The sequence below is a fragment of the Chiloscyllium plagiosum genome, unplaced genomic scaffold (genome assembly GCF_037043375.1).
Source record: "Chiloscyllium plagiosum isolate Xiang-an unplaced genomic scaffold, Cpla_swu_hap1 HiC_scaffold_35, whole genome shotgun sequence".
NCBI lineage: Eukaryota > Metazoa > Chordata > Chondrichthyes > Orectolobiformes > Hemiscylliidae > Chiloscyllium > Chiloscyllium plagiosum.
The window spans coordinates 46,147,634-46,167,490 of NW_028270173.1; the positions used below are offsets into that span (position 1 = coordinate 46,147,634).

The 19,857-nt window shown below is 48.7% G+C and overlaps 1 long non-coding RNA gene across 1 annotated transcript; it reads left to right on the forward strand.

Moving 5' to 3' along the window:
* Positions 1-4,924: 4,924 nt before the first annotated feature.
* Positions 4,925-18,144, forward strand: LOC148140763 (uncharacterized). Its single transcript, XR_015753077.1, has 3 exons — positions 4,925-5,062; positions 13,214-14,086; positions 16,395-18,144. It is a non-coding gene; the product is annotated as an uncharacterized LOC148140763 (long non-coding RNA).
* The last annotated feature ends 1,713 nt before the right edge of the window (positions 18,145-19,857 follow it).

Here is a 19,857-nt window from a genome sequence, read left to right on the forward strand (position 1 = left end):
CTCCCAATTTTGGCACTAGCCCCCGGATGTACAGAAGGAGCAGTTTGCAGGGTCAACAGGGCTGTTTATTGCCATTGTCTTTCTCGGTGTCGAGGCCAATCCCAGGTGGTCCATCCAGTTTCGTTTCTTTGTTGAGCTTTTGTTGTTATTGATACAACTGACCAGCTTGCTAGGCCATTTCAGAGGGCAGGTGAGAGTCAACCACATTGTTGTGGGGTCTAGAGTCACATGTAGACCAGACCAGGTGAGGATGGCAGATTTCCTTCCCTGAAATGCATTAGGGAATCAATTGGATTTTTCTAAACAATCCACAATGGTATGATGCTCATCAGCAGATTCTTAATTCCAGTTTTTTTTATTGAATTCAGATTCCTCCAACTGCTATGATAGGATTCAGACCTGAGTCCCAAAACATCACCAGAGTTTCTGGGCTAATAGCCTAGTGATGGCACCACTAGGCAATGGTCCCACCTGCATTTCCACTCGAGTCTAATTTCTCAAGGTCTCATCTGATCTCTGCCCCTCACCCCATTGAATTCAAGCTGGTCAAAATGACTTAAGGTTATTTTAGAAAAAGTGATTGAAATCAATGCACGTGAGTATATCAGTGTCTCTAAAAACAGCTTAAATGGAACTGTGGAAGTTTGGGCTTTATTAGTCAGGATATTGAACACAAGAACAAGGAAGTTTTGAAGGAGTAGTATATAACGTTAGTGAGTTCACAGCTGGGGTATTGTGTACAGTTTTAATGACCACACTATAGGGAGGATCATAGAATCCCGACAGTGTGGAAACAGGCCATTTGGCCCAACATGTCCACGCGAACCCTCTGAAGAGAAACCCACCCAGACCCATTCCCCTACCCTATTGTCCACACATTTACCCCTGACTAATGTACCTAACCTACATATTCCTGAACACTACCTGAATTGACAATTTAGCATGACCACTTCACGAGGCCTGAACATCTTTGGACTGTGGGAGGAAACTGGAGCACCTGGAGGAAACCCACACAGACAGTCGTCCGAGGCTGGAACCAAACCCAGGTCCCTGGCGCTGTGAGGCTGCAGTGCTAACCACTGAGTCACCCGTGCCATGAGAGAGGGTGCAAAGGATGTTCACCTGAAGGTTGCCTTGCCTGGATAGTTTCAGCTATTAAGAAAGACTGGAGAGTCTGGGGTTGCTTTCCCTCGAGCAGAGAAATTTGAGGGGGGAATCCAATTGAGATGTACCATATTTTGACAGGGTATGATGGGAAGAAATGTTTCCCCTTAATGGAGGGATGAATCGTCAGCTTTTAAGATAAGGAGCAGGTGGTTTATTTTTAAGATTAGATTAGATTCCCTACAGTGTGGAAACAGGCCCTTCGGCCCAACCAGTCCACACCCGACCCTCCGAAGAGTAACCCACAGAGAGCCATTTCCCTCTGACTAATGCACTTAACACTGTGGGCAATTTAGCATGGCCAATTCACCTGACCCACACATCTTTGGACTGTGGTAGGAAACCCACCCAGACATGGGGAGAATGTGCAAACTCCACACAGTCAGTCACCCAAGGCTAGAATTGAACCTGGGACTCTGGTGCTGTGAGGCAGCAGTGCTAACCACTGAGCCACTGTGCCACCCCAAGTTGAGGAAATAAATATTCACTCAGAGAGTTGTGAGTATCTGAAACTTTATGCCTGAAAGTGTAGAGGAAGCAAGAATCCTCAAGATATTATGAATGATTTAGATAAGCACTTGAAATGTCATAACATAGAAGGCTGTGGGCGAGGTGCTGCAGAATAGAATAGGTGGATGAAAATCAGTTCTGAGTCTTACCAGATTCAAAGCATGATATCATTCAATCACAGTGGTTTATAGCATGGAAACAGGCCCTTCATCCCAACTTGTCCATGCCACTCCGTTTTCACAGATAGTCACAATTTTCACAACTCTATTTTTCTCCACAGTTGCTGACAGAACTGCTGAGTTTCTCCAGTACTCTCTGTGTTGGTTTTAGAATATAATGGTGGATGACATGGCAACACTGCTGCCTCACAGACCCAGGGTCCCTCACCCTCCGTTGGGTGACTGTCTTTGTGGAGTTTGCATCTGAGTGGGTTTCTGCAGGACACTCCAGTTTCCTCCCACAGCCCAAAGTCCAACGCAGGTTAGGTTGTGCTAAATTGCCCCACAGTGTCCAATGATATGCAGGCTAGGTGGATTAACTATGGTAGAGTTGGGGTTACAGGGATAGGGTGGGGGTCTGGATGGGATGCTTTTGGGAGGGTGAAAGTAGACTCGATGGGTTAAATGGCCTCTTTCTGCGCTCTGTAATTTGATGATTCATGAGGTCTAAGGGCCTCTTTCGGCACTATAAACACTCCACGACTCTTTCATGGGGTCTGCCAGCACTGACAAGGTCAACAGTTGTTGCCCGTAAGCTGAGTAGCTCACAAGATCATTTCAGAGGGCCGTTAAGGGTTGACCACACTGTGTTGGGTCTGGAGTTACTTGTAGACCAGGTTAAGGTTAATTCCTGATGAAGGGCTCCTCAGATGCTGCCTGACCTGCTGTGCTTTTCCAGCATCTACACACTCTCATTAGTGAGCCGCATGGGTTTTATAACAATTGGCGTCAATAGTTGTTGCTCACTTTTATTTTCCAAATGAATTAATTGAAATTAGATTCCACCAATTGTCCCCGTGGGACTGGTGCATTGATCGCCCAGTGTCTAAACCAGAGTTTCTAGTTCACTGATGTTGCTACTGCACCATCGCCTCTTCCTTATTGGTGAAGTATTTCATCAATGCTGATCTCATGGGATGAACCTCACCTAACATTGGATCAAAATCAAACAGAAATAAAACAAAGAAACAAAAACAAAGAAATTGTTGGAGAAACTCAGCAGGTCTGGCAGCATCTTTGGGGAAGAAAAAGCCAAGTTAATGTTTTGGGTCCAGTGACTCTTTATCAGAACACTGAACCTAAATCTGTCAGTTCACTGAGTTTAAACCTGTTTGACAATGCTGCTTGCAATCTTTCAAGGTGACATGGTGGATTGGTGGTTTGCACTGCTGCCGCATAGTCCCAGGAGCCCTAGTTCGATTCCAGCCTCAGGTGACTGTCTGTGTGGATTTCCTCTGGGTGCTCTGGTTTCTTCCCACTGTCCAACAATATGCAGGTTAGGGTAGATTGCCCATGCTAAATTGCTCATAGTGTCCAGGGATGCGCAGGATGAGCCATGGTAAATGCAGGGGTGGGTCTGTGTGGGATACTCTTTGGAGGGTCAGTGTGGATTCAATGGGCTGAATGGTCTGCTTCCATACTACAGGGATTCTATGACTCCAGTTGAATGGGGGTATATACCAGCCTGGCCCCTGAACCTGATGGTCTCCCACACTAGCTGGTTTCTGTTAGAATTGTTTGGGTAAATTGGCATGGGGCTGAGGGCATCGTTACCCCCCCAAGGGATTACCATTCCCATTCAATCCAGGCTGTGATGGACCCTGGAGATTTTACAGGTGAAATGTTTTGTGGGAGTGGGGGAGCTAGGGGTGAAATGCTAACCCATCCCCTGCCCTCTGCAATTATAAACCAGTCTGTATCTGACTGATAGCAAGGAATGCCTGGTCCATGCCCTTACCGTAGAGTGGGCTGTGTTAAACAAGGGCACAGTTGGATTGCCAACCCCTTGCCGGGGTGGTAATGCTCCACAGGCTGGTAGCTCTTGAAATCCCTGAGCAGTGCCAAGCTTAGTTGTAAATGCAACCTGGATTTCTGGAAGGAGAGTACAGAGAGCCCCTGTCGATAGGGCCACCCTGTGTTTTCTGCCTTTCAAAAGTCATTTCTTGGAGGAAAAAAAAAGCAACCAGTCCCTTCCGCCAACACCATCCCTGTTGTGGGATGGGATGAGATCACATGGCCTCGTATGAGCTCAATCGACCCTCAATGGTTAATTTATTTCAGAGCCGCCCACCACACCATGCTGTCAGGAACAGCTCAGGGAAGTTGATGGGTGTCCATCCCATTTTATGTCACCCTCCCCACCTCTGGCCAAAGAATGGGGGGGTATGTAAAACCCAGCTCTGCGTTTCTGTTGAGTGCTCTGTTTTCCCCTGAGACTTTGCTTCAAGGTTGTGATTGAATTGGTAGCAGACACAAGGGGCTCTGGTTCACCCTCCAGAGATCGGAGTGCAGGAATGTCTGCTGTTTAATCCAGTACAGTACTGAGGGAGTGCTGCACTGTCAGAGCTTGCACCTTTTAACATCAATGAGACGTTAAGCTGACACCCCATCTGCCTATCTGGGTACATGTGGAAGTTCCCATGGCACTATTTCAAAGAGGGGGGTTTTCTGGGCACATTTCGCTGCCACGTTTCCTACTTTATAACAATGGCTCTGTGTCAAAGTTGACCAATGAGAGCTGAGGTTGTGAAAGGCCTTACTTCAATGCATTTTGTTATTTTCTGTGTTTTCCCCTGACTCCATCCCATGATGTGGGAATGACTTGACTCTCGGCCAACAACAGTTGCTATTTCCCATAAATGAACCCGCAGCTTGTATCGTCCCTCAGACATTCAATGCAGCTGCCAAGGTCAGGCTGCGTTTCAACCAGCAGGGTCTCTGTGTGGCAGGATGGATCTGCCATTCGGTTTGAACATAAAAAGCACATTAATTATTGGCAGATGGCTCAAGGAGCAGGGAAAGGCTTGGTTTATAGAATCGGGACAGTTTTGTTCACTTCATGTTGGATCGTTACAATGATGTGAGCATTCCAGGGAGAGGATTACCATGATATTTCTCAAACTCTCCGGGCAGGGAAAAGCAACTGTTGTCCATCAAAACGCGGGGCACCTCTATCTGCCGAGTTACATCTCAACTTAGATAAGCCACTTACCCACTGATACTGCATTTTGTCTCCACAGAAAGTCAACCGACAGCAAACCACACTCACAGCCTTGATAACTAAGTGGCCATGAATTGCTGTCACCAGAGGTCACAGCAGGGTCATGACAGCATTAACGGTGCTTCATTCAACAGGCGGCTAGAGCTCTGAAACAAAAAAACACCAGGAGGTCAGTCAGCGTGAAATGGTCCCTCATCGATCAGTGCAATTAACCGCGAAAGATATTTTAAAAGAAAGCAAAATTCTTGCGTTGGTCAAGCACCTTTCAGGATGATGTGATCTCTCACAGTGGTCACTGTGGAGTATGGTCACTGTTGTGGTATAGGGAAAGCAGTAACCCAACATGTGTACAGCACAATGCCATAGGCTGCCATGCAATGGATGAGCAGTGAATTTGTTGGAAATTGCAAACAGCTTCTGCCATGACCTTCTGCAAGGCGTAAGTCAGATGGGATTCTCCCCCACGTGCCTGGATGTGAGCAGCTCCAACAACACTGAAGAAGGTCAGAAGTCACACGACACCAGGTTATAGTCCACCAGGTTTATTTGAAATCACAAGCTTTCTGAGGGCTGCATCTTTATCAGGCGATGGAGCAGTGCTGTGAAAGCTTGTGATTTCAAATAAACCTGTTGAACTATGACCTTGTGTCCACTCCAGTCCGACACTAGCACCTCCACATCACCATTGAAGAAACTTGACAAAGCTGGGTGGCACGGTGGCTCATTGGTTAGCATAGCACAGGGGACCCAGGTTCAATTCCTGCCTTGGGGGAATGTCTGTGTGGAGTTTGCACATTCTCCCTGTGTCTGTTTCCTCCCACAATCTAACAATGTGCGGGTCAAGTGACTTGGCCGTGCTAAATTGCCCATACTGTTAGCTGCATTAGTTGGGGTAAATATTAGATGGGGGGATGGGTCTGGGTGAGTTGCTCTCCTTTGGAGGGTCAGTGTGGACTTGTTGGGCTGAAGGGTCTGTTTCCATCATATAATCTAAAGCAGCCCACGAGATCAACTAAATTTAGTTCCTCTACCAATGATGCTCAGTACCGTGAGTGTATACAGTACTATCTCCAAGATGCACTGCAGAAATTCACCAAGGCACCTCACGTAACACCTTCCAAGCCCATGACCAGTACCATCTACTTCTTGTTTATATTATCTGATTGAAAGTTTAGGAAAATGTCACTAAGAGATTGTGGAGTCATGCCTCGGGTTAAAAAGTTGGAAGTATCACTCGGCCATTAATAACCAGTGAGACGCAGAAACCAGATAAGAAAAGAATTGCTGGAATCACAGTGAGTGTGAAGTGATCGAACAGTCAATGTGGATCTGTGAAGGGAAGGATGTGCCTGGCTTATTAGGCTGAAGTGTTTTATGTTCCCCTGGATAAGATCGCATCGGTCCCTATCTCTGCATTGCAGCAGTCACAACAATGATGTTTCTACTCAGTGGCTCTACACACGTGGTTGACAGGGGGTATCTCACCATAATCGGTTGTGGTTTTGGGCCTCACCTCGCGAGTGAAAACTCCTTTGAGGGTTTTGAGCATATACTTTTACTTTGGAGAAGTTGGTGCTAAGCCATTTCCCTGAGCTGCTACAGTCATTTGAGTTTCAGGATTTTGACCCAGTGACACTGAAGGCAGAGCCATACAGTTCCAAGTCAGGATGCTGAACTAACTTCAGGGGAACCTGCAGGGCTCGGTGTTCTCATGCATCTGCTGCCCTTGTCCTCCAAGATGGTAGAGGGCATGGGTTTGGAAGGCACTGTCAAAGGAGTACTGGCAAGTTGCTGTGTTGCACCTTGTGACTGGCACACACTGTGTATCAATATGGAGGGAGTGAATGCTTACATAGGATGCTGATTGAGTGGGCTGTTTTGTTACAGCTGGTGTTAGACTTGGAGAGTGTTGAAGCTGCAATCCAGGCAAGTGAAGAGTATTCCATTACACTCTGAACTTGTAGATGGGAGACAGGGGAGTCAGGAGGTGAGTTGGGGAAGATAAAGTGGCTCAGTGGTTAGCACTGCCGTCACACTGCTCTCGGGACCCAGATTTGATTCCAGCTCCAGTCGACTGTGTGGAGTTTGCACATTTTGCCATGCCTGCGTGGGTTTCCTCTGGGTGCTCCAATTTCCTCCCAAAGTCAGGACAGCACGGTGGCTCAGTGGTTAGCACTGCTGCCTCACAGCGCCAGGGGCCTGGGTTCAATTTCAGCCTCGGGGGACTGTCTGTGTGGAGTTTGCACATTCTCCTCGTGTCTGCATGGGTTTCCCACAATCCATAGTATTCAGGAATGTGCAGGTTAGGTAAATTAGTCAGGAGTAAATGTAGAGTAATAGGGAAGGGGAATGGGTCTGGGTGGGTTACTGTTCGGAGGGTCGGTGTGGATTGTTGGACCAGAAGGCCTGTTTCCACACTATGGAGATTATATGATATGATTAGATTAGATTCCCTCCAGGGCAGAAACAGGCCCTTCGGTCTATCCAGACCCATCTCCCTCATGCACCGAGAAGTATGGGCAATTTAGCATGGCCAATTCACTTAACCTGCACATCTTTGGACTGTATGAGGAAACCTGAGCACTCGGAGGAAACCCACGCAGACACAGGGAGAATATATAAGACTCCATAGTCCGTCGCCCAGGCTGGAATTGAACCTGGGACCCTGGTGCTGTGAGGCAGCAGTGATAACCTCTGAGCCACCGTGCCACCTTATGAGTCGTAAGTTGTGCGGGTCAGGTGAATTGGCTGTGCTAAATTGCCCATAATGTTAGGTGCATTAGTCAGAGGGAGATGGGTCTGGATGGGTTACCCTTCGGAGGTTGGTGTGGACTTGTTGGGCCGAAGGGCCTGTGTCCACACTGTGGGGAATCTAATCTAATCTAAATTGTAGTGCCCAAGGATGTGCAGGCTGGGTGGGTTAGCCATGGTTAATGCGGGGTTTTTGGGATGGGTGAGGGCTTGGGTCTAGGTGGGATGATCTTCAGTGGGTTGGCGCAGAATCACTGGGCTGAATGACCTCTGCCTGCCTTGGCGGGATTCTGTGATTCGATACCCGCCGCAGGATTCCTGACCTCTGATCTGCTCTGTAGCCATTGTAATAATATGGCGACAGCGTTCAGGATTCACACTCAACAACAATCACAAATATTCCCTCCCTGCATCACTGATCCTCAATCGTAGCAGAGTCTACCATCTACAAGATACACTGCAGAAATTCACCAAAGGTCCTCAGACAGGACTTTCCAAACGCACACTCACTCCTATCTGGAAGGAGGAGGGTAACAGATACATGGGAACACCTCCACCAATCTGCAAGCTCCTCTTTAAGGCTCTCGCCATCCTGACTTGGAAATGTATTTTTACTTGCTCACAGGATGAGGGTGTCACTAGGTGGACCAGCATTTATTACCCATCCATAATTTCCCAGAAGGCAGTAGATAGTCAATCATTGCCATGTTTTGGGGACATTTCACCTAATTCAATGGGCAGGCTTCTCAGGGACTGGGGTCCCTTCCTGGTCTGAATGTACCTGTTCTCCATAACCTGCAGAGGTGGTGGGGCTGTGCCAGTAAAGTCAGGGCAGAGATACACAAGTGTCCTTCCCACATCCCCTCTTCGTCCACCATTCAAGATTGCTAATTGAGGGTCAAAGAGCCCAGTGCAAATCCAGTGCCACAGAAACTAACGTTATTGAGATTTTGAAGAGGGAGCAAAGAGGATTCATGAGGGCAGAGTGGTGGGTGTGATCTAAATGGACTTCAGTAAGGCGTTCGACAAGATTCCCCATGGGAGAGTGGTTAGCATGCTTAGATCACCTGGAATACATAGAGAACTAGCCATTTGGATACAGAACTGGCTTGAAGGTAGAAGACAGAGGGTGGTGGTGGAGGGCTGCTTTTCAGACTGGAGGCCTGTGACCAGTGGAGTGCTGGGTCTGCTGCTTTTCATCATTTATATAAATGATTTGGATGCGAGCATAAGAGGTATAGTTAGTAAGTTTGCAGATGACACCAAAACTGGAGGTGTGGTGGACAGCGAAGAGGGTTTCCTCCGAGTACAATGGGATCTTGATCAGACGGGCCAATTGGCTGAGGACTGGCAGATGGAGTTTAATTTAGATAAATGCGAGGTGCTGCATTTTGGAAAGGCAAAGCAGGGCTAGACTTATACACTTAATGGTCAGGTCCTGGGGAGTGTTGTTGAACAAAGAGACCTTGGAGTGCAGGTTCATAGCTCTGTGAAAGTAGAGTCAAAAGTAGATAGGATCGTGAAAAAGTCACTTAGTATGCTTTCATTTATTGGTCAGAACATTAAGAATAGGAGTTGGGAGGTCATGTTGCAGGTGTACAGGACATTGGTCAGGCCACTTTTGGAATACAGTGTGCAATTCTGGTCTCTTTCCTATTGGAAGGATTTTGTGAAACTTGAAAGGGTTCAGAAAAAGATTTGCAAAGATGTTGCCAGGGTTGGCGGTTTTGAGCTGTAGGGGGAAGCTGAATAAGCTGGGTCTGTTTTCCCTGGAGCATCAGAGGCTGAGGGGTCAATTTGTAGAAGTTTATAAATCATGAGGGGCAGGGATAGGGTGAACAGCATTGGGTGGGGGGGTCCAGAACTAGAGGCATAGGTTTAGGGTGAGAGGGTGAATATACGAAAGGAGCATAAGGGAAACTTTTTCACCCAGGGGGTAGTGCGTGTATGGAATGAGCTGCCAGTGGAAGCTGGTACAATTATAACATTGTGAAGGCAAAATCCTTTTTTTAATTTCAAAAATATACTTTATTCATAAAATACTTTGATGGTCTGTACAGTTGGACATGCTATACATATGTAAACACAGTGGTCTTCGAGGGCAGCGTGCGGTGCGGCTGAGAGTCCGGGCGTGCATAAAGGATGCGTGGGTTTCCTCCGGGTGCTCCGGTTTCCTCCCACAGTCCAAAGATGTGCAGGGTCAGGTGAATTGGCCACGCTAAATTGCCCATAGTGTTAGGTTAAAGGGGTAAATGTAGGGGTAGGGGTATGGGTGGGTTGCGCTTCGGCGGGTCAGTGTGGACTTGTTGGGCCGAAGGGCCTGTTTCCACCCTGTAAGTAATCTAATCTAATCTAAACATTCCATTTGTTTGCATACTGAACACAGAGTAATCATTCCTATTTACAGGTCTGTACGATTACATTTTGAGCTGAGGCGTCAGCAGGGTCCAAATGACTGCGTGGGTCCCTGTTCTTCTTTAGGCTGGCAGGTGTTACACAGTGGTCTTCGAGGGCAGCGTGCGGTGTGGCTGAGAGTCCGGGCGTGCATAAAGGATCTCACAGGCAGAGCACTTCTCACCACCAGCCAAGCCATGTCTTGGTGCTTGTTGGAAAGTTCTGGCGATGAGGCATTCTGCCAAATGGCTTTGACAGTCTGCTCAGGGAACCGCTCGACAGGATCCGCCCTCTCCTTTTCCCGAAGGGTCTCAAGGACACTACGTGCTGACCACTTCCTGATGGACTTGTGGTCAAAGGTGTTTTTCTTCATAAACTTCTCCACGAAGGACAGGTGATACGGAACGGTCCAACTACTCGGAGCGTTCCGCGGCAGCAAGGCCAGGCCCATCATTCGCAACACCGGGGACAGGTAGAACCTCAGTACGTAGTGACACTTGGTGTTTGCGTACCGGGGATCCACGCACAGCTTGATGCAGCCACACACAAAGGTGGCCATCAGGGTGAGGGCCTTAACCTGCACATCTCTGGACTGTGGGAGGAAACCGGAGCACCCGGAGGAAGCCCACACAGACACAGGGAGAATGTGCAAACTCCACACAGTCACCGAGCCTGAAATCAAACCTGTGTCCCTAGCGCTGTGAGGCAGCAGTGCTAGCCACTTAGCTACCGTGCTACTCCCACACAGCACCTCTATAAAAACCACCAGTCCTTCTAATTTCCAGAGCAACTTTATCGTTCTTTAATGCCTGTGCCCTCTGCTTTGAGAGCGCAAGATCATTTTTAATTGTAAAATTTATCCTTTATTCATTATACTGTCTTTACACATATATATTTTATCACAAATGCAGGGTACAGTAGCATATCAAAGAGACTAATAAACATTGGAGTTTACTGTTCAACAGGCCATTCATGGTTATCACTGACTATTTAAATTCTAAATTTTTAAAAAGATTCAAATTCCACCCTGTGTTGTGAGGAAATTCCAACCCAAGTCTCCAGAGCATCACGCCAGTCATCAGCTTCCAAGTCCAAGGAGAATAATCCGTCATCACACCTCTACCTCCTCCCTCCCCCACCCCCTGCTTCAGACATTGGTTGTCCCAATCTCTCCCTCTGTCCCAATATCTTCCCCCACATCCCAGTCTTCCACAATTCCAATCCCTCTCCCTATCCCAATGTCTTCCCCCACATGCTAATCTGCTCCCAATCATAATCTCTCCCTCTAACCCCAATATCTTCCCCATATCCCAATCTTTCCCCAGTCTGAATCTCTTTCCCTACCCCACTCTCCCAAAGTCTTCCTCCCAGTCGCATTCTCCCCACCCCCACACCGTTGCCTGGCACTGTAAAGTGGGTATGTGCCAGAGGTATCAACTCATGAAGAATACTGAGTCCACAGGTGAGGAAGGAATGTTTCACAGACACCACTCTCATATCTTCGAATGTTTGCTTTGATATCAATAGAAGCCACAATCTGGCCACACACACAGACGCACGGTAGCGAGGGAGGCTCACATGCAGAGTGGCAGACGTGGCTCTTCCCGGTGATTGGAGGAACCGGCGGCAGTGAGGACATTCCCCTGGTGATCGGAGGCGCAGCAGTGAATGCAATCTCTCATCATTAGGGGGCAGCAGTGAGGTTCCCCTCCTGGTGTTCAGGGCCAGCAGGGGGCAGCAGTGAGGTTTCCTTCCTGGTGTTCAGGGCCAGCAGGGGGCAGCAGAGAGGTTCCCCTCCAGGCATTTGGGGCTAGTGGGGGGCAGCAGTGAGGTTCCCCTCCAGGCATTCGGGGTCAGCGGGGGCAGCAGTGTGGTTCCCCTCCAAGCATTTGGGGCCAGTGGGGGGCAGCAGAGAGGTTCCCCTCCTGGTGTTCAAGGCCAGTGGGGGGCAGCAGTGAGGTTCCCCTCCTGGTGTCAGGGCCAGTGGGGGGCAGCAGTGAGGTTCCCCTCCTGGTGTTCAAGGCCAGCGGGGGGCAGCAGTGAGGTTCCCCTCCTGGTGTCAGGGCCAGTGGGGGGCAGCAGTGAGGTTCCCCTCCTGGTGTTCAAGGCCAGCGGGGGGCAGCAGTGAGGTTCCCCTCCAGGCATTTGGGGCCAGTGGGGGGCAGCAGTGAGGTTCCCCTCCAGGCATTCGGGGCCAGCGCGGGGCAGCAGTGAGGTTCCCCTCCTGGTGTTCAGGGCCAGCGGGGGGCAGCAGTGAGGATCCCCTCCTGGCATTCGGGGCCAGCGGGGGGCAGCAGTGAGGTTCCCCTCCTGGTGTTCACAGCCAGCGGGGGGCAGCAGTGAGGTTCCCCTCCAGGCATTTGGGGCCAGCGGGGGGCAGCAGTGAGGATCCCCTCCAGGCATTTGGGTCCAGCGGGGGGCAGCAGTGAGGTTCCCCTCCTGGTGTTCAGGGCCAGCGGGGGACAGCAGTGGGGTTCCCCTCCAGGCATTCGGGGCCAGTGGGGGGCAGCAGTGAGGATCCCCTCTTGGCATTCGGGGCCAGCTGGGGGCAGCAGTGAGGTTCCCCTCCAGGCATTTGAGGCCAGTGGGGGGGCAGCAGTGAGTATGTCCTCTTGGCATTCCGGGCCAGCGGGGGGCAGCAGTGAGGTTCCCCTCCTGGTGTTCAGGGCCAGCGGGGGGGCAGCAGTGAGGTTCCCCTCCTGGCATTCAGGGCCAGTGGGGGGCAGCAGTGAGGTTCCCCTCCTGGTGTTCACAGCCAGCGGGGGGCAGCAGTGAGGTTCCCCTCCTGGTGTTCAGGGCCAGCGGGGGGGCAGCAGTGAGGTTCCCCTCCTGGCATTTTGGCCCAGTAGTGGCAGCAAAGCCTGTCCAGTGATCGGGGACGGAGGCAGCGGACTCTTCAAGATGGCAGCCCCGCAAAGCAACAACTGCAGTTAAAGTGAGATGCTGAGTGTGGCCTGTCCCGGCAGCAGAGCCAATGACTCTTGGTTACTGGGTAAGTGTGGGGTCTGTGGTGTCAGCGAAGTGGGCCCAGCGGTGAAGAGATGGCGCCTAAAGTGGGGCAACCCCTACATTGGTGGCGGCGTGGTATTGGGGGTCTCCTTTGTGAGTTGGTGCCAGCGTGGAGTGGGTCAGAAAGACTGATACTCTGAACTTTTCACTTTTTTTTATTTTTCAGGTTTATTCTGAAGACTGATAATGATGGGCTATTTATTTCTTGACTTTCCTAACTTTTTTTTGTTTCCTAAGAATTTGAACTTGAGTATCTGTGCCTTTGTGTGAGAGGTAATTTCGGTTTAAACTTTAAGATGTGCCTGGACCACAGACTGATCTATAATAAAAGACAAAACTTTTGTTTCTTTTCTAACAACCATTTTATATACTCAAAAGTAGAATAGTTTAAATTGTGCAGAATGCTGACAATTTGTGAGCGATAGTAAAAACAAGCAGGCTCTTGATTGATGAAGCCATTAACACAGCAGGGAAGGATGAGTCCTTGACTGATAAGACTGCTAGCACAGACAGAGAAGAATAAGTCTTTGACTGATAAGACTACAGGGTGAGAAAAACAACAACTTTAGAGACTCTGAAGACATTTGTTGCAGACTTTGTGATAAAAATAATGATGTTTTTAAGAATGTGAACCTCATGGCTTGTTGGAGCCAAGGAGAGGAGGGACTTGTGCTGTATATAATGGGAGACTTTGTAAGCCTCAGCGCGCCTTTTTCTTTAAGGGTGCCCGACTCTGCAGACTTGACTTGTTAATAAAACTTTGTTTTCCTGAATTTGTCTAGAGCGATTATTGAGAAGCGATTTTCGTTTCTAACAACTTGGGGGCTCGTCCGGGATCAACACTCCGGCCGCAAGGGGAGTTGAGGAAGGATATCGGAGAAGGTGCACCCTGCCGAGTTCGGCAGTCCCTGATTCCTTGCTTGTCGCCCCGCGCGGCTTGAGCGAGTGATATCCGGGAGGCTCAGGAAAACAAAGGAGGGGTGTACCCGAGGCAGTGGGGACGGTTAACGATCGAGTAATTTCGGTGCACCGAACCCAGGTAAGAAAAAACTTGCGGGGACCGTGTTTCCGGAGGACTGGGTACCTACGGGGTGCCTGTGGATTTTTTCTACAGAGACGTGGGACTCAGGAATCTAGAGACCGGGGCTCACCTGTGAGGGATTTTGCAGAGACCGTGTTTGAGGAGGAACGTGTACCTACGGGGTGCCTGTGATTTGTGTCACAGAGACGTAGGACACAGGAATCCAAAGACCGGGGGTGCCTGCAAAGGAACCTGGGCGATCACGGGACTGAAGGTCCGGGAATTGGCTACATTGTGATAGATTATCACGGGAAAAATACGAAGTCCTCGGAAATGGGAAATAAGGGATCTAAGGCGATTAAGGGAAAGGTAGGCTTAAACAGGGACAATGACACATACCCCGGGGTACCTGACGATAGTCCGTTAGGGAGAATGCTAAATAATTGGGATCAGGGTGGAAGAAAGGGAAAATCTAAAAGGAAGGTGGTAAAATACTGTCAAAAGTGGTCCCAGAAACCTATTCAGGGCGACTCAGTGTGGTGGCCTAGATTCGGTACTGACGAAGACTGGGTCCGGCAAGCCCTCATTTTATATGTCAATTCAAAACCTGATGTTAATCTGGAAGAAAGTGATTATGCCCTTTGTTGGCTGCCGGTTACGATATCTTGCCAAATGCAGGTGACTAATAAAGACTCGAAAGGGCAGAAAGAATGGGACCCTTTAGATCACTTACCGCCGCCCTACGTGACCCCGTCTGCCCCACAGAATGTTCCTTCGGGTGACGACGATTCAGGGGAAGGGGAAGAAAATGGGGAGGAATCACAAACTACCTCAGGGGTACAGACCAGATCTCAAGCTGAAAAGGGTCACAGACAAAACCCTGTCTCGATTGCAAGAATGAATCCACTCCGGGAAGTGCCCATGGGGGGCGAGGAGGGAAGGACGGGATATGTGAACGTTCCCTTGACGAGTACTGAAGTACGGAATTTCAGGAGGGAGATGAAGGGTCTACTAGAGGACCCCATGGGACTTGCTGAACAATTGGATCAGTTCCTGGGTCCGAATACTTACACGTGGGAAGAGATGTGTTCCATCATGAAAACATTGTTCTCTAGCCAGGAGCGTCAGATGATACGACAAGCTGCGCTCTTGGTCTGGGAGAGAGAGGGGGGAGAAGGAGGGGAGCAGAAGTTTCCCCTCACCGACCCCGAGTGGGATAAGAACACGGAGGAAGGACGGCGCAACATGAGAGACATGCGGGAATATTGGATAAAAGGAATAAGACACGCAGCCCCGAAGGGGCACAATTTTACCAAGGCCTTTGGTAATCATCAAAACCCGGAGGAAACCCCTACGGACTTCCTAGACAGGATTGGGAAGAATTTGCAGCAGTTTGCTGGGGTGGACCCTGAGACGGACGTGGGGCAACAACTCATACGGGTAGAGTTTGTATCAAAGGCCTGGCCGGACATACGAAAGAAGTTAGAGAAAATGGATCAATTGGGTGCCCGGCTAGATACTAACGGGAAGTGGACGGTTCCTGATGGGAGACAAGTACTGAACAAACAGATCACCCGGGGTATTCTGCACCGATTACACCATCAGACCCACTGGGGGGTGCAAGCCATGTGTGATACAATCCTGAGAGACTATGTATGCAGGGGGATATACACATTAGCCCAACAAGAGGTAGTCGGATGCCCCACTTGCCGGCGTATTAATCAGAAAGCCATGCGTTCTATGCCAGCTGGTGGTCAGACCCTCGCGATTAGGCCATTTCAGAGGATCCAAGTCGACTTCACAGAATTACCCCCAGTACAGAGATGGAAATATCTGCTAGTAATAGTAGACCATTTCACTCACTGGGTAGAGGCTTTCCCAACTGCCAAAGACGATGCACCAACCGTGGCCCGACTGTTGTTAGAGAACATAATCCCGAGATATGGCATGATGGAATCTATCGACTCAGACTGCGGGACGCATTTTATTTCTAAGCTACACCATTTGATCTGTACTGCCCTGGGTATCCAATGGAAATTCCACACACCCTGGCATCCTCAGAGTTCGGGTCGAGTTGAGAGAATGAATGGCACGCTCAAGACCCAATTGACTAAGCTGATGTTAGAAACTAAGTTACCCTGGCCAAAGTGCCTGCCCATTGCCCTATTGAGGATACGTACGGCACCTCGCCGAGATGTCGGGGTTTCCCCCTATGAAATGCTGTTCGGATTACCGTATTGGAGTAAGGTTGATGGATGTCCCACTCTACAAGGGGGGGATGTATTTATCCGAACCTATTTACTGGCCTTATCCTGTTCTTTTGCAGAACTCCGGAGGAAAGGTCTCCTGGCTCAGACTCCGCCGCTCGACTTCCTCCTGCATAAGGTGGAGCCCGGAGATTGGATACTTGTTAAGACCTGGAAGGCCGAAAAGCTCCAGCCGCGGTGGGAAGGTCCGTTCCTGGTTCTGTTAACAACTGAAGCAGCTGTTCGGACGAAAGAAAAAGGGTGGGTCCACGCGTCAAGGATAAAGGGGCCTGTTCCGCCTGAAGAAGAAAGCACCTGGACATGCGAGCAAGGGGACAAGCCGTTGTCGGTAAAACTGAAAAGACAGCAACAATGAACTCTACTTGGACTGTATTGGTGGGGATATTGATCAGTTTACTCCTGTATGTGGGGGAGGGTGAGGGGAGATGTGACAAATGTCGAACTACAGTAAGACTTGGGATTCGAATCTATTCGGGATCATTTGTGTCCCATTCCTATGTGGACGATAGGTGTTACGATGTGAGTGCACGCCATGAATGTTGGGAGGATGGGAGACCCTATTATCAGGTATATAATAAAGGATACGGTGGCAAAATCCATGGATGCCCTATAAATGACCGCTGGGTGTGTATCAGCAAAACTGGGAGGTGGGACCTATCCTCCGTGTTGCTCAGGGAGCAGGTTGACAGAGTCAAGGAGACCAAGATACAGATCCCTGATCGGGGGTTGGGGAAAGAGCAAGACCGTCAGGGCACGGTCGTACTCCCTAAAGTGCCATCTGTATACGAAGAGGTAGAAGGAAAGATTGAACTCCCTGATGTTACACAAAACCTGTTTATTGATCTCACCTCTAGAATAGCCACTGTTTTAAATGTTAGCGTTGCTGGTGGTTGGGGGAGGCATGATTCTTCTTCTCGTAACACCCTGCCTAATTCCTTGTATTCAGTTTTTAATTCAGAAAAATATTTCCCGACTCCAGGCAGTGGTGGTTCCACAACATGGGACGCGGGAACTTAAAGTGATGTTGCTGCGAAAGACCAAGGATTTCCCGGGCCCTTGAGGGAAGGGGGGGCTTATCTTGGTCAGGCACATCTTAAAGAAAGAAAAGGGTGGAATTGTGAGAGGTAATTTCGGTTTAAACTTTAAGATGTGCCTGGACCACAGACTGATCTATAATAAAAGACAAAACTTTTGTTTCTTTTCTAACAACCATTTTATATACTCAAAAGTAGAATAGTTTAAATTGTGCAGAATGCTGACAATTTGTGAGCGATAGTAAAAACAAGCAGGCTCTTGATTGATGAAGCCATTAACACAGCAGGGAAGGATGAGTCCTTGACTGATAAGACTGCTAGCACAGACAGAGAAGAATAAGTCTTTGACTGATAAGACTACAGGGTGAGAAAAACAACAACTTTAGAGACTCTGAAGACATTTGTTGCAGACTTTGTGATAAAAATAATGATGTTTTTAAGAATGTGAACCTCATGGCTTGTTGGAGCCAAGGAGAGGAGGGACTTGTGCTGTATATAATGGGAGACTTTGTAAGCCTCAGCGCGCCTTTTTCTTTAAGGGTGCCCGACTCTGCAGACTTGACTTGTTAATAAAACTTTGTTTTCCTGAATTTGTCTAGAGCGATTATTGAGAAGCGATTTTCGTTTCTAACATTTGTATCTGAGATGGTGCTGTAATGCAGTGACTGTAAACTTCTCACTGGACTCATTTGAGTGACAATAAAGCGAATTCATTTCAATTCCGGACATGAAAAGTGAACTGAATATTCAACCTGTGTTATGTGCATGTGTCTTAGTGTCATTGACCCCATGGTCTAACCCAGAGTGCCCTTACATCTCTCTCTCCCCTCTGTCGTCACTTCCTTGTCTTAGTTGGGCTCATGCTGCACCCCCGGGTTTCTCTCTGACCCTACATCGCCCATCTCTGGGCTCCGTGTGTCTCACTGTTAGTGCCTCAGAGATCGCTCCCCCTCTGCCCTGTGTCCTGACATCTCCCACGTTGCTCAGGCACCACACTGAAAGGACTCAGCGGAACAGGCTCTCGAGGCGCAGTAGATATCGAGATGGAATTGGTGTCAATGCCTTTCCTTCCTTTTCATCCCCTCTGCAAGCCTTGCCATCCCACTGGAAGGGGATTAACTGCTTTGGCAGAGGTGACTGGCAGGGGATGGTTGCAAAACAAGAGCCTTGTGAGGGAAAAGCCGTCTGAAAATGGGCAGCATCTATCTGGACAAGGGCTTTGCGCTGTTACGATCTTCTTTCACTGACATGGAGAACCCATTAGACCTGCCTGTGGTTAGACGCCCTGTAGATTGAAGCTCTAGCAACAAATCTTTAAACCGAGGACGTATCTGTACATTGGAACAGTTGTTCCATTTATATATCTCATTGTGCAATCATTACTTTGGCTGCTATCACTGAGAGTTGACATCTCTGTGAGGCTGCTTTCCTGTGGATCTCAATCCTTGCTAATCCATGACCATCATTTTCTCACAAGCAGTCTTTGTGACAGAGGTGAAGTCTTGCCCTGTAAGGTCATTACAGACCCATAAGGCTGCTCTCTCAATAGAGATAGGCAACCAGTGGTGCTTTCACCTGATGCGCTCCACACTCTGGGGAAGACAGAATTGAGAAGGAGAATCCTTCATAGTAACCTCAACTGGAATTGAACCCACATTGTTGGCATCACTCAGCATCACAAACTAGAAAGCCAGCCAATCAAGCGAATAGATTCCATGCCATTACTATTTAGTGTATCTAACTAAAAAAAGATCATGCTTAACCTGACCTCAAAAGTCTCCTGCAACCTCTCCCTCCCAGACCCAACCACTACACACTCACGGCTTCCCAATCCCATTCCTCTCACCAGACCTCCTTGTATTTCCAGTGCAGAAGCTGGATATCTGAGATCAAAACAGGAAAACAAGCCAGGCAGCAACTGCACTGAGTAAAAATAGCTTTAATGTTCCACATGCAGGATCTTCCACCAGAACTCACATCTTAAATCTGTGCTCTCTCTGTGTTAGGTTTGTGTGACTCTGCATTAATATACCACTTTAACAACCCTGTGACTGAATTTAGATTGGGTCTACTCCCGATTCCAGCTCCCTACTCTCTGACTGTCATCCCCTTGGATCATGTACTATCCTGGGAATTTTATGCACTCAGTAGTGTAGGTTAGATGGCCTTCAGATTGGTATCACAGGTCAGTGCAACATTGAGGGCTTGTACTGCGCTGTAATGTTCTATGATCTAAAGTCTACTTCAAGGATGGGTCTAAGTTGTCCTCTCAATGTGTGCTCGGGCTGGGAACTAAATTGGAGCTGTTGAAGTGTGTCCCTCCATTTTCTGAATGTTAAAACTCTGAAAATAACATGGAATCCAAAACCGAACCATGCACTGCTTTCAAAGGTGTATCCCAGTCCGTTTCTTAACAAATTAAATCCTTTTTAAAAAAATTGGGAACATTTTTAATACGCCTTCTGGTACCTTTCAGAGATGCTTACTT